The sequence below is a fragment of the Balaenoptera physalus genome (genome assembly GCF_965194825.1).
Source record: "Balaenoptera physalus genome assembly, chromosome: 4".
In the NCBI taxonomy this organism is placed as follows: Eukaryota; Metazoa; Chordata; class Mammalia; order Artiodactyla; family Balaenopteridae; genus Balaenoptera; species Balaenoptera physalus.
Window position 1 is genome coordinate 88205530 of NC_138891.1, and position 12270 is coordinate 88217799.

Consider the following 12270-nt stretch of genomic DNA (forward strand, 5'->3'; position numbering starts at 1 on the left):
ATAGGGGTGTAGGGAAAGTTCACCCAACTCAGGCTAACAAGATCAGAGTAGAAAAAAAGGATGCTTCGCCTCATACTATTAAACCATTGCACTTTACTTCTGAACACTACCCTGCTCTGCTCATTCTGATTTCAAAGACGAAACGCTGGGGAAGGAGCTTTACAAGTTTATCAAAAGTATCATGGGACACAATTAACAGAGAACATATATTCTTCCTGGGTCGGCCATTCATATAATACCCCAAAGCTTGGGGATGGTGGCACTCAAGGAAGATAAGGTTCAGGCCCTAAACAGCTGGCGTCCCCTGAGCTATGCAATGCTTCATTCCAGCTCTCCAGGTTGGGCCTTTATGGACATAGCTGTCTGGAAGGTGGAATGTTCAAGAATTCTTGAAAGGTCACCAAAGAGGAGAAATGGGTACCGAGCCTCTCACTTGCCTAGGAACCTGCAGGTTCCACAGAAGTGCCCCTGAATAAGCAGCAAGTTATCATCTCCAAGTGTGTTATTAAATTATTAAACCCAACTATAATTACTACAGCTAATAAAGTGCTTGTGCAGAGCACAATCTCAGTACTAATTGTGTGGCAGGACGATTAAACAGCAGGCTGCAATAATTATTCCAATCCATCTTCAGAGATGCAATCAAAGCTCTAACAATCAAATCAATCAATTACTGCAGAGGGCTACTAAGGGAGAAAGAAAAAGAAAAACAAGTTTTAACAACAAAGAAATAAATCCCAAGTAATCATGCTACTTAATTATGCAAAAAAAAAATAAAAAAAGGGATGATATCTATTACTCCTGCTCAATGTGGAGGGACATCTGATTTCTGTCAGGTTTTGTGGCATCTCAATAAACACCCAGGACTCAAATGATACTTTTAAGAGTAATGTGATAGCAGGGTATCTCTTTTGTCAATAAGTCCCAGGCTCCAGCCACTTTCCTCTGTCAAGTACCTAAACAACCATGGGTAATGAAAAACCACCCTAGAAAAAACCCAGAGCACGTCCTGAGTGGTTCTCTTTATAGTATTTTACCATTTCCAAAGCACTCTGCCAACATTATCTAAAGTTTTCTTTCTCAATAAGTGTAAAATGAGGTGGAATAGATACTTTTAATTAATCTATTTTACAGTGAGGCACACTGAGGTTCAGAGAAGTGACTTTCCCAAGGTCACCTGGGGTGAAACAAACAGAGATGGGGCTATCTGTCTTCCTCCGTCAATCACTCTACCCTGCATGGGGGACGGTGCTACTGAAGTTCAGAAGGAAGGATTTAAATAACCCTTAAAGTCCCCTTTCCCCTGCAGGTATCTGCAAGACTGAGGTCATGAGGGGGAGATTGGGAGTGGGCCCAGGGAGCACTCAGGGGAGATCTATGAGGTGCACGTTTACCCCTGAGCGGGCTATAATGGTCTTAAAATGAGACCTCTTGGGGCTGCTCTAGATGTGACTGGAGCCTCCAGGTCCAGGCAGCTTTTGCTTCTCAGATTGCCCCAGAAGTGATCTTGACGGTACCTCTGAGTTGCTTCTGTTGTATTGTTCATTAGCAACATCTGCTTATACCCTGATCCAGCACTTAGAACATGCCAGGTACTATGTTAAGTGTATTGTATAAGTTATCTCAAGTTAATTCCCAAAACTATATCCGCAAGTGGGTACTACTGCTCCCTCTTCCCTTTTAAAAAAAACTTAAGATCAGAAAAGTTAACTTGCACAAAGTCACAGAGCAATTAAGTGGTAGAGCCAAGCCTCACACTCAAATTTCTGGCCCTGCACTGACCTGTTTCTCACTTGGCACTATGCCACCAACATTTCGGTTGTGCGTTAATCAGTTGTATATGATCTAAAAAACATTAACATTCCCCATTGGTCTCGCCTTCCAAACATTTCTAACGACTATTCATATTGATATCACTCTTCAAACAAAATAGTGGGTATAGAAAAGATGAATCAGAATTTCTCTTGGGTAGTTATAAAGTCAACACATAGTTTTTTAAAAAATTGAAGTTATTAAATGATGTCAGAAAGATGATATGTCATGGGTCCCCAAGACCACTGCCAGGTCCAACAATTTGCTAGGACTCAGAGGACTCAGCATGCAGTTGTGCTTGCTGCTATGATTTCTTACAGCAAAAGGATACAAAACAAAATTAGAAAAGAGAAAAGGTACATGGGGCGAGGTCCAGAGAAAACCAGGTACAATCTTCTAAGATCCTCTCCCAGCGGAGTGTTGACAATTCCTTCAGCAACAGACCGTGGCAACACGTGTGAAATGCTGTCCGTCAGGGAAGGTCCCTCTACTGAGCCGGTATCAAGATTCCTGACTCCCGGAAGGCACGCACGCATTCTGCACAAGCCACAACATTTTCACAAAGCGGTGAGGCACAGTGAGGTTTTCTTATCAGGAAATTATGGGAATCTTCTAAACTCTTGAGTTCCTAGGCTCCAGCCAACGACCAATCTTGTAAACAGGCCTTTCACAGGATAGCAATCTCAGGACTGCTAATGCTAACTCTCTTCTGCACAGGTTAGGTTTGTCATGTCTTTTCATTTTACTTCCTCTCCATCCTTCTTCCCTTCCTTCTTTCCCTCCTATTCACAGAACTGGAAATCAAGACGCCTGTGACCCACTTCAGCTGATGCCACAGGGGCGGTCAGCGACGCGTTTCCATCTTGCATCTCCTGGTTAACTCGCTGCCTGTCGTACAAACCGCTGCTCAGCCTTCGTTCTGAAAATCAAGCTCTCTGGGGTCTCAACCTCATCATTTCTTTCATCAGGGTATCTTCTAGGCTTTGAGGAATCCTATTTTGGAGCTTCTAACCCAGGTATCTCTCTGCGTGGGAAGAAGAACTATTTTGCACCTGCCTTTGATGGCTCACAGGACTCACTGTCGCCTCCACAATGAGCTCCAAGGAATTCAGTGCTGCTCCTGCAGGGAGTCCAAACGCTCATTTTCTCTTGCAAAACTATCGGGCCCTTCTACGGCCTTACTGAGAAGCACGAGGTGGCCGCTCCGCATTAGCCGCTTTAAAACACGTTCAAAGACGGCAAGAAATATGGCCTCCAGGGAGGAGCAGGGATATGAAGGCAAAGTACAGACTGAAGGTCAAAGAAGAATGAGAGAAAGCAGTTTAAAGAAAGGGAAGAAAAGAGAGCCAAAGGCAGTCTTGGTTTAGAGTGACAACAGGTCAGAGAAGGTTCTGAGCTGAAAAATCCAAAAGGCACAAAATAGAGAATTTCTGTGTTATGGAGAAATACATTTTGTGGAGGTTTTAAAAGAAATCCAACATTTCCTCACAACTCTGCCTTCATTAAACATTTCATGTGTCCAACCAGTTTAATTATTCTGGGTAGGAGGAATAAATGACCATGTAAGGCATTATTTACTTATAAACCTATTAATAACAACAACACTACACACAAATACTAGCCAATTATTGGCCAGTTGTTTGAGTTGAAATACATTTTTCTTTATCTTCAGTCCAATTTGCTTTGCATATATCTACTCTATGGGTACTGAAAAACAAATTGCAGTTTTGTTTTGCATTGTTTTGTTTCATGAGAGGGATTTGCTACTTAATCCTGCAAAACAATATCCTTACTCTCAGTACTGCTCCCTCACTCTCTCCTTTTGTCCTCAGAATCTGTTCTTTGCCACCTTTTTTTTTTTAATTTTATTTTTTATACAGCAGGTTCTTATTAGTTATCTATTTTATACTTATTAGTGTATAATGTCAATCACAACCTCCCAATTCATCCCACCCAAACCCCCCACCCCCGCTTTCCCCCCTTGGTGTCCATATGTTTGTTCTCTACATCTGTGTCTCTATTTCTGCCTTGCAGACTGGTTCATCTGTACCATTTTTCTAGATTCCACATATACGCGTTAATATACGACATTTGTTTTTCTCTTTCTGATTTACTTCACTCTGTATGACAGTCTCTAGGTCCATCCACCTCTCTACAAATGACCCAATTTCATTCCTTTTTATGGCTGAGTAATATTCCATTGTATATATGTACCACTGCTTCTTTATCCATTCGGCTGTCAATGGGCATTTAGGTTGCTCCATGCCCTGGCTATTGTAAATAGAGCTGCAATGAACATTGTGGTGCATGTGTCTTTTTGAATTATGGTTTTCTCTGGGTATATACCCAGCAGTGGGATTGCTAGGTCAAATGGTATTTCTATTTTTAGTTTTTTAAGGAACCTCCATACTGTTCTCCATAGTGGCTCTATCAATTTACGTTCCCATCAACAGTGCAAGAGGGATCCCTTTTCTCCACACCCCCTCCAGCATTTGTTGTTTGTAGATTTTCTGATGATGCCCATTCTAAGTGTTGTGAGGTGATACCTCATTGTAGTTTTGATTTGCATTTCCCTAATAATTAGTGATGTTGAGCATCTTTTCATGTGCCTCTTGTCCATCTGTACATCTTCTTTGGAGAAATGTCTATTTAGGTCGTCTGCCCATTTTTTGATTGGGTTGTTTTTTTAAATATTGAGCTACATGAGTTGTTTATATATTTTGGAGATTAATTCTTTGTCCATTGCTTCATTTGCAAACATTTTCTCCTATTCTGAGGGGGGGTCTTTCGTCTTGTTTATAGTTTCCTTTGCTGTGCAAAAGCTTTGAAGTTTCATTAGGTCCCATTTGTTTATTTTTGTTTTTATTTCCATAGCTCTACGAGGTGGGTCAAAAAAGATCTTGCTGTGATTTATGTCAAAGAGTGTTCTTCCTGGGACTTCCCTGTTGGTGCAGTGGTTAAGAATCCGCCTGCCAATGCAGGGGACATGGGTTTGAGCCCTGGTCCAGGAAGATCCCACATGCCACAGAGCAACTAAGCCCATGTGCTACAGCTACTGAGTCTGCGCTCTAGAGCCCACGAGCCACAGCCACTGAGCCCTCGTGCCACAACTACTGAAGCCCACGCGCCTAGAGCCCTCACTCCGCAACAAGAGAAGCCACGACAATGAGAATTCCACGCACCACATCAAAGAGTGGCCCCGCTCGCCACGGCTGGAGAAAGCCCGCGTGCAGCAATGAAGACCCAATGCAGCCAAAAATAAATAAATAAATAAATATATTTTAAAAAAGAGAAGTGTTCTTCCTATATTTTCCTCTAAGAGTTTTATAGTGTCTGGTCTTACATTTAGGTCTTTAATCCATTTTTAGTTTATTTTTGTGTATGGTTTTAGGGTGTGTTCTAATTTCATTCTTTTACATGTAGCTGTCCAGTTTTGCTAGCACCACTTATTGAAGAGACTGTCCTTTCTCCATTGTATATCTTTGCCTCCTCTGTCATAGATTAGTTGACCATAGGTGCGTGGGTTTATCTCTGGGCTTTCTATCCTGTTCCATTGATCTATATTTCGGTTTTCGTGCCAGTACCATAGTGTCTTGATTACTGTAGCTTTGTAGTATAGTCTGAAGTCAGGGACTCTGATTCCTCCAGCTCCGTTTTTTTCCCTCAAGATTGCTTTGGCTATTTGGGGTCTTTTGTGTCTCCATACAAATTTTAAGATTTTTTGTTCTAGCTCTGTAAAAAATGCCATTGATAATTTGATAGGGATTGCATTGAATCTGTAGATTGCTTTGGGTAGTACAGGCATTTTCACAATAATTATTCTTCCTATCCAAGAACATGGTATATCTCTCCATCTGTTTGTGTCATCTTTGATTTTTTTCATCACTGTTTTATATTTTTCTGAGTACAGGTCTTTTACCTCCTTAGGTAGGTTTATTCCTAGGTATTTTATTGTTTTAGTTGCAATGGAGAATGGATTGTTTCCTTAATTTCGCTTTCTGATCTTTCGTTGTTAGTGTATAGGAATGCAAGAGATTTTCTGTGCATTCATTTTGTATCTTGCAACTTTACCAAATTCAATGATTAGCTCTAGTAGTTTTCTGGTGGCATCTTTAGCATTATCTATGTATAGTATCATGTCATCTGCAAACAGTGACAGCTTTACTTCTTTTCCAGTTTGGATTCTTTTCATTTCTTTTTCTTCTCTGACTGCTGTGGCTAGGACTTCCAAAACTATGTTGAATAAGAGAGGCGCGAGTGGACATCTTTGTCTTGTTCCTGATCTTAGAGGAAATGCTTTTAGTTTTCACCATTGAGAATGATGTTTTCTGTGCGTTTGTCATACACAGCCTCTATTATGTTGAGGTAGGTTCCCTCTATGCCCACTTTCTGGAGAGTTTTTATCATAAATGGGTGTTGTATTTTGTCAAAGCTTTTTCTGCACCTATTGAGATGATCACATGGTTTTTATTGTTCAATTTGTTAATATGGTGTACCACATTGATTGATTTGCATATATTGAAGAATCCTTGCATCCCTGGGATAAATCCCACTTGATCATGGTGTATGATCCTTCTAATGTGTTTTTGGATTCTGTTTGCTAGTATTTTGTTGAGGATTTTTGCATCTATATTCATCAGTAATATTGGTCTGTAATTTTCTTTTTTTGTAGTATCTTTGTCTGGTTTTGGTATCAGGGTGATGGTGGCCTCGAAGAATGACTTTGGGAGTGTTCCTTCCTCTGCAATTTTCTGGAAGAGTTTGAGAAGGATGGGTGTTAGCTCTTCTCTAAATGTTTGATAGAATTTACCTGTGAAGCCATCTGGTCCTGGACTTTTGTTTGTTGGGAAGATTTTTAATCACAGTTTCAACTTCCTTACTTGTGATTGCTCTGTTCATATTTTCTATTTCTTCCTGGTTCAGTCTTGGAAGATTATACCTTTCTAAGAATTTGTCCATTTCTTCCAGGTTGGCCCTTTTATTGGCATAGAGTTGTTCGTAGTAGTCTCTTATGATGCTTTGTATTTCTGCAGTGTCCATTGTAACTTCTCCTTTTTCATTTCTAATTTTATTGATTTGAGTCCTCTTCCTCTTTTTCTTGAGGAGTCTGGCCACAGGTTTATCAATTTTGTTTATCTTCCCAAAGAACCAGCTTTTAGTTTTATTGATCTTTGCTATTGTTTTCTTTGTTTCTATTCATTTATTTCTGCTCTGATCTTTATGATTTCTTTCCTTCGACTAACTTTGGGTTTTGTTTGTTCTTCTTTCTCTGGTTCCTTTAGGTGTAAGGTTAGATTATTTATTTGAGATGTTTCTTGTTTCTTGAGGTAGGATTGTATTGCTATAAACTTCCCTCTTAGAACTGCTTTTGCTGCATCCCATAGGTTTTGGATCATCGTGTTTCCATTGTCATTTGTCTCTAGGTATTTTTTGATTTCCTCTTTGATTTCTTCAATAATCTCTTGGCTATTTAGTACCGTATTGTTTAGCCTCCATGTGTTTTTCCTTTTTTACATTTTTTTCCCTGTAATTTATTTCTAGTCTCATAGCCTTGTGGTCGGAAAAGATGCTTGATATGATTTCAATTTTCTTAAATTTACCAAGGCTTGATTTGTGACCCAAGATGTGACCATCCTGGAGAATGGTCCATGTGCACTTGAGAAGAAAGTGTAATCTGCTGTTTTCAGATGGAATGTCTTACAAATATCTATTAAATCTATTTGGTCTATTGTGTCATTTAAAGCTGTGTTTCCTTATTAATTTTCTGTCCGGATGATCTGTCCATTGGTGTAAGTGAGATGTTAGAGTCCCCCACTAATACTGTGTTACTTTCGGTTTCCTCTTTTATAGCTGTTAGCATTTGCCTTATGCATTGAGGTGTTCCTATGTTGGATGCATATATATTTATAATTCTTACGTTTTCTTCTTGGATTGATCCCTTGATCATTATGTAGTGTCCTTCCTTGTCTCCTGTAACATTCTTTATTTTAAAGTCTACTTTATCTGATAAAAGTATTGCTACTCCAGCTTCCTTTTGATTTCCATTTACATGGAAAATCTTTTTCAATCCCCTCACTTTCAGTCTGTATGTGTCCCTAGGTCTGAAGTGGGTCTCTTTTAGACAGCATATATATGGGTCTTGTTTATGTATCCATTCAGCGAGCCTGTGTCTTTTGGTTGGAGCATTTAATCCATTCACATTTAAGGTAATTATCGATATGTATGTTCCTATGACCATTTTCTTAATTGTTTTGGGTTTGTTTTTGTAGGTCCTTTTCTTCTGTTTCCCACTTAGAGAAGTTTCTTTTGCATTTGTTGTAGAGCTGGTTTGGTGATGCTGAATTCTCTTAGCTTTTGCTTGTCTGTAAAGCTTTTGATTTCTCCCTCGAATCTGAATGAGATCCTTGCTGGGTACAGTAATCTTGGTTGTAGGTTCTTCCCTCTCATCACTTTAAATATATTGTGCCACTCCCTTCTGGCTTGCAGAGTTTCTGCTGAGAAATCAGCTGTTAATCTTATGAGAGTTCCCTTCTATGTTATTTGTCATTTTTCCCTTGTTGCTTTTAATAATTTTTCTTTGTCTTTAATTTTTGTCAATTTGATTATTATGTGTCTCGGCATGTTTCTTCTTGGGTTTATCCTGCCTGGGACTCTCTGTGCTTCCTGGACTTGGGTGGCTATTTCCTTTCCCATGTTAGGGAATTTTTCGACTATAATCTCTTCAAATATTTTCTCAGGTCCTTTCTCTTCTCTCTTCTCCTTCTGGGACCCCTATAATGCGAATGTTGGTCCATTCAATGTTGTCCCAGTGGTCTCTTAGGCTGTCTTGTTTTTTTTTCTGTATTCTGTTCCGCAGCAGTGAATTCCACCATTCTGTCTTCCAGGTCACTTACCCATTCTTCTGCCTCAGTTATTCTGTTATTGATTCCTTCTAGTGTATTCTTCATTTCAGTTATTGTATTGTTCAGCTCTGTTTGTTCTTTAATTCTTCTAGGTCTTTGTTAAACATTTCTTGCATCTTCTCAGTCTTTGCCTCCATTCTTTTTCCGAGGTCCTGGATCATCATCACTATCATTATTCTGAATTCTTTTTCTGGAAGGTTGCCTATCTTCACTTCATTTAGTTGTTTTTCTGGGGTTTTATCTTGTTCCTTCATCTGGTACATGGTCCTCTGCCTTTTCATTTTGTCTATCTGTGAATGTGGTTTTTGTTCCACAGGGTGAAGGACTGTAGTTCTCTTGCTTCTGCTGTCTGCCCTCTGGTGGATGAAGCTATCTACAAGGTTTGTGCAAGCTTCTTGACTGGGGGGACTTGTGAATCGTAGAGCTGGGTGTTGCTCTGGTGGGCAGAGCTCAGTAAAACTTTAATCCACTTGTCTGCTGATGGGTGGGGCTGAGTTCCTTCCCTGTTGGTTGTTTGGCCTGAAGCGACCCAGCACTGGAGCCTACAGGCCCTTTGGTGGGGCTAATGTCGGACTCTGGGAGAGCTCACACCAAGGAGTACTTCCCAGAACTTCTGCTGCCAGTGTCCTTGTCCCCGTGGTGAGCCACAGCTGCCCCCCGCCTCTGCAGGGGACCCTCCAACACTAGCAGTTAGGTCTGGTTCAGTCTCCTATGGGGTCACTGCTCCTTCCACCGGGTCTTGATGCACACACTGCTTTTTTGTGTGCCCTCCAAAAGGGGAGTCTCTGTTTCCCCCAGACCTGTCGAAGTCCTGCAGTCAAATCCCATTAGCCTTCAAAGTCTGATTCTCTGGGAATTCCTCCTCCCATTGCCAGACCCCCAGGTTGGGAAGCCTGACGCGGAGCTCAGAACCTTCACTCCTGTGGGTGGACTTCTGTGGTATAAGTGTTCTCCAGTTTGTGAGTCACTCACCCAGCAGTTATGGGAATTGATTTTAGTGTGATTGCGCCCCCTCCTACCATCTCATTGCGGCTTCTCCTTTGTCTTTGCATGTGGGGTATCTTTTTTGGTGAGTTCCAGTGTCTTCCTGTCGATGACTGTTCAGCAGTTAGTTGTGATTCCAGTGCTCTTGCAAGAGGGAGTGAGCGCACATCCTTCTACTCCGCCATCTTGAACCAATCTCCCTTGCCACCTCTTATATCCTACTCCTTTTGTTCCTCCTTGCCCTTCCCTTAAATCCAAAGCTCCTATAGAACCTGGTGACTTCTGCTTTATCCTCCTGTCCAGCCATGTCCCATGTCCCTAAATCCTTGAAATAAATGACATAGCTTCATTAGCTTCTGTAGCTTATGCCCTTGTTGGAAATATTCTGTTCCAAACAGGGCTAGGAGCCCCTGTGAAATCAGGCAACTCCTCAGCTGTGCTCACCATCACCCATCTTGGATGATCATCTTGGATGCACCATGGAGGGTTTCTTGTTGGGTTTTTTTTTTTTGTAATTTAGCATTGGTGTTGTCCTGAGAAAACAATTATGCAAAACTGTGTTTCAAGATTTTTCCTGTTTTGTTACATGCTTAAAGAGCATTCAGAGGCAAAAGGCCAGGAGCCAAGAGTGGGTACCAAGGGAGCTGAAGGCTGCTGATCTAGTTCAAGGGGACAGAGACGAAATTTTAGAAATGATATGCAAAATAACAACCATCCCAGAGAGAAATTTAAAAAGAAGGACTCTAACTGCCTGTTTCATGAAGCAGCCAGGCTCTCTCCTGTTCTTTGGTAGTGAGCTTACTGGATTACAATGCTTCTTTTTTTGTGTGCAGTTTTGACCCATGAGGAGGAAAGGCAGAAATAAAGAAGGGAAGAGCCAGTATTTTGATGTCTGTACACAAAGGAAAATGGAGCTGCCTCATTCTGACAAGGAAGCTGTTAAACGAAGACTGCTTCAGGGTTTTTTAAACTCAGAGACACATTTAGCCCAGAAAGGGCTGAAGCAAACCCATCTGCTGGAAATGGCAGTGCCAATGGAGGCCATGCATTCTGCCCCCTCCCGCTGCTCAGCTTTTCCCCAGAGTTCCTGAGGCTAAGAAAAGAGAGTCACTTTGCTTCCCGAGATCAGATAACAAGCGACAAAAATGCTTAATTCCATTCACTCTACACATAAGTATCAGGGCCTTTCATGGATTATCTGTTTTCTAAACTCTCAAGATTTATATCATTCATAAAGATTATAAAATAGCAAAATTTAAGCTGATGCTGTATATCTATCTGTATTCCCAATGAGAACTGACAAAATTCTAAACCTAGCTGATAATCAGAATCACTGGGAAGTTTTAATAAATAGACATTCTTGGACTCACCTCTAGAGATTCTTAACCAGTACATCTCATATCTGTGTTTTTAAAAACCTATGCTATTAACTTTGGTGTTAAATCAGGTTTGGAATTCCCAGATCTGAATATCAATACTAGTAGTCCAAATTACCAGAACTTCAGGTATGATTTATAACAGAGCTTCTCAAATTAATATGTGTATCAATCATCCAGGGATCTTGTTAAAATGTAGATTCTGGTATTATTGGGTAGAGAAAGAGATTCTGCATTTCTAACAAGCTTCAAGGGGAGGCTGATGCTGCTGGTCTGTAACTACACTTTGAGGGCAACTGTTATAAACTAAGCCTCAAAATCTCAGCGGCTGGACACACTGAACATTTACTTCTCACTCATGGAAAGCCCAGTATGGATTGGATGGCCCTCCTCCATCTCACAGCTGTTCCTTTTGGAAGTTTTGGCCTCCAAAATTACCAGAGTAGGAGATGAAAGGGATGGAGCTGGCAGTATGGCTTTTAAATGCCTCTATCTAGAAGTAACACATGACATATGCCAGGCATGTGGCCCCAATTCAACTGCAAGGAAGGGCTGGGAAATGCAGAGAAGTACCTGGAAATTGGTGAGCAATAGTGACCTCTGCACAAGAGTCTATGTTGGACCTGAATCAATTAACAAATTTCAATATCTATTGGATAAATGCTTGGTTTTAACTTTTTTTTTGCTAGTTCTGTTTTAATCTAAACTATATTATTCAGTCATAATTAAAACTACCTCTTTAATTCACTTTGATCCATAGAGCGATTATCTTATCAGATATCTGAAGCCCAGGAAATGCCATGATATGTTCCATTATTGCATCATACGTAAAATTATATTGTGTTTAATTATAACATCTGCCTTCAGTAACAGTTTTTTATAAAATAAAAACATATAAAATCAGCAAATTTCCAATCAGTGTATCATGGGATAATGGCAGGCTTGTTCAGAGACCTGCAAATCCAGATAGCAGGTAAATGGCATCACCAATGCAACACGATTCTCCTCAACAACTCTGTCCAGCTTGGACCTCTCCACTTCGTTGTATACTCAGCTGCTTCCATCCTTTCTTGACAATAATACTCAGATGTCCGTTTTAGCTCTCCTGCCACAGGTTAAGTGTAACTTAACTTTGTTGAGTCTCAATATCACCACGTGTAAAATGGGCATTAAAAAAACATGCCTCATAGGGTTGT

General features: G+C 40.6%; 1 long non-coding RNA gene across 1 annotated transcript in view; it reads left to right on the forward strand.

Annotated features, from left to right (window-relative positions):
* The first annotated feature begins 4732 nt into the window (after nucleotides 1-4732).
* Nucleotides 4733-12270, forward strand: part of LOC309659956 — a 77970-nt gene continuing 70432 nt past the window's right edge. The window contains exon 1 of the long non-coding RNA XR_014263066.1: nucleotides 4733-9821. This is a non-coding gene — a long non-coding RNA (uncharacterized lncRNA). The remainder of the gene's footprint in view (nucleotides 9822-12270) is intronic.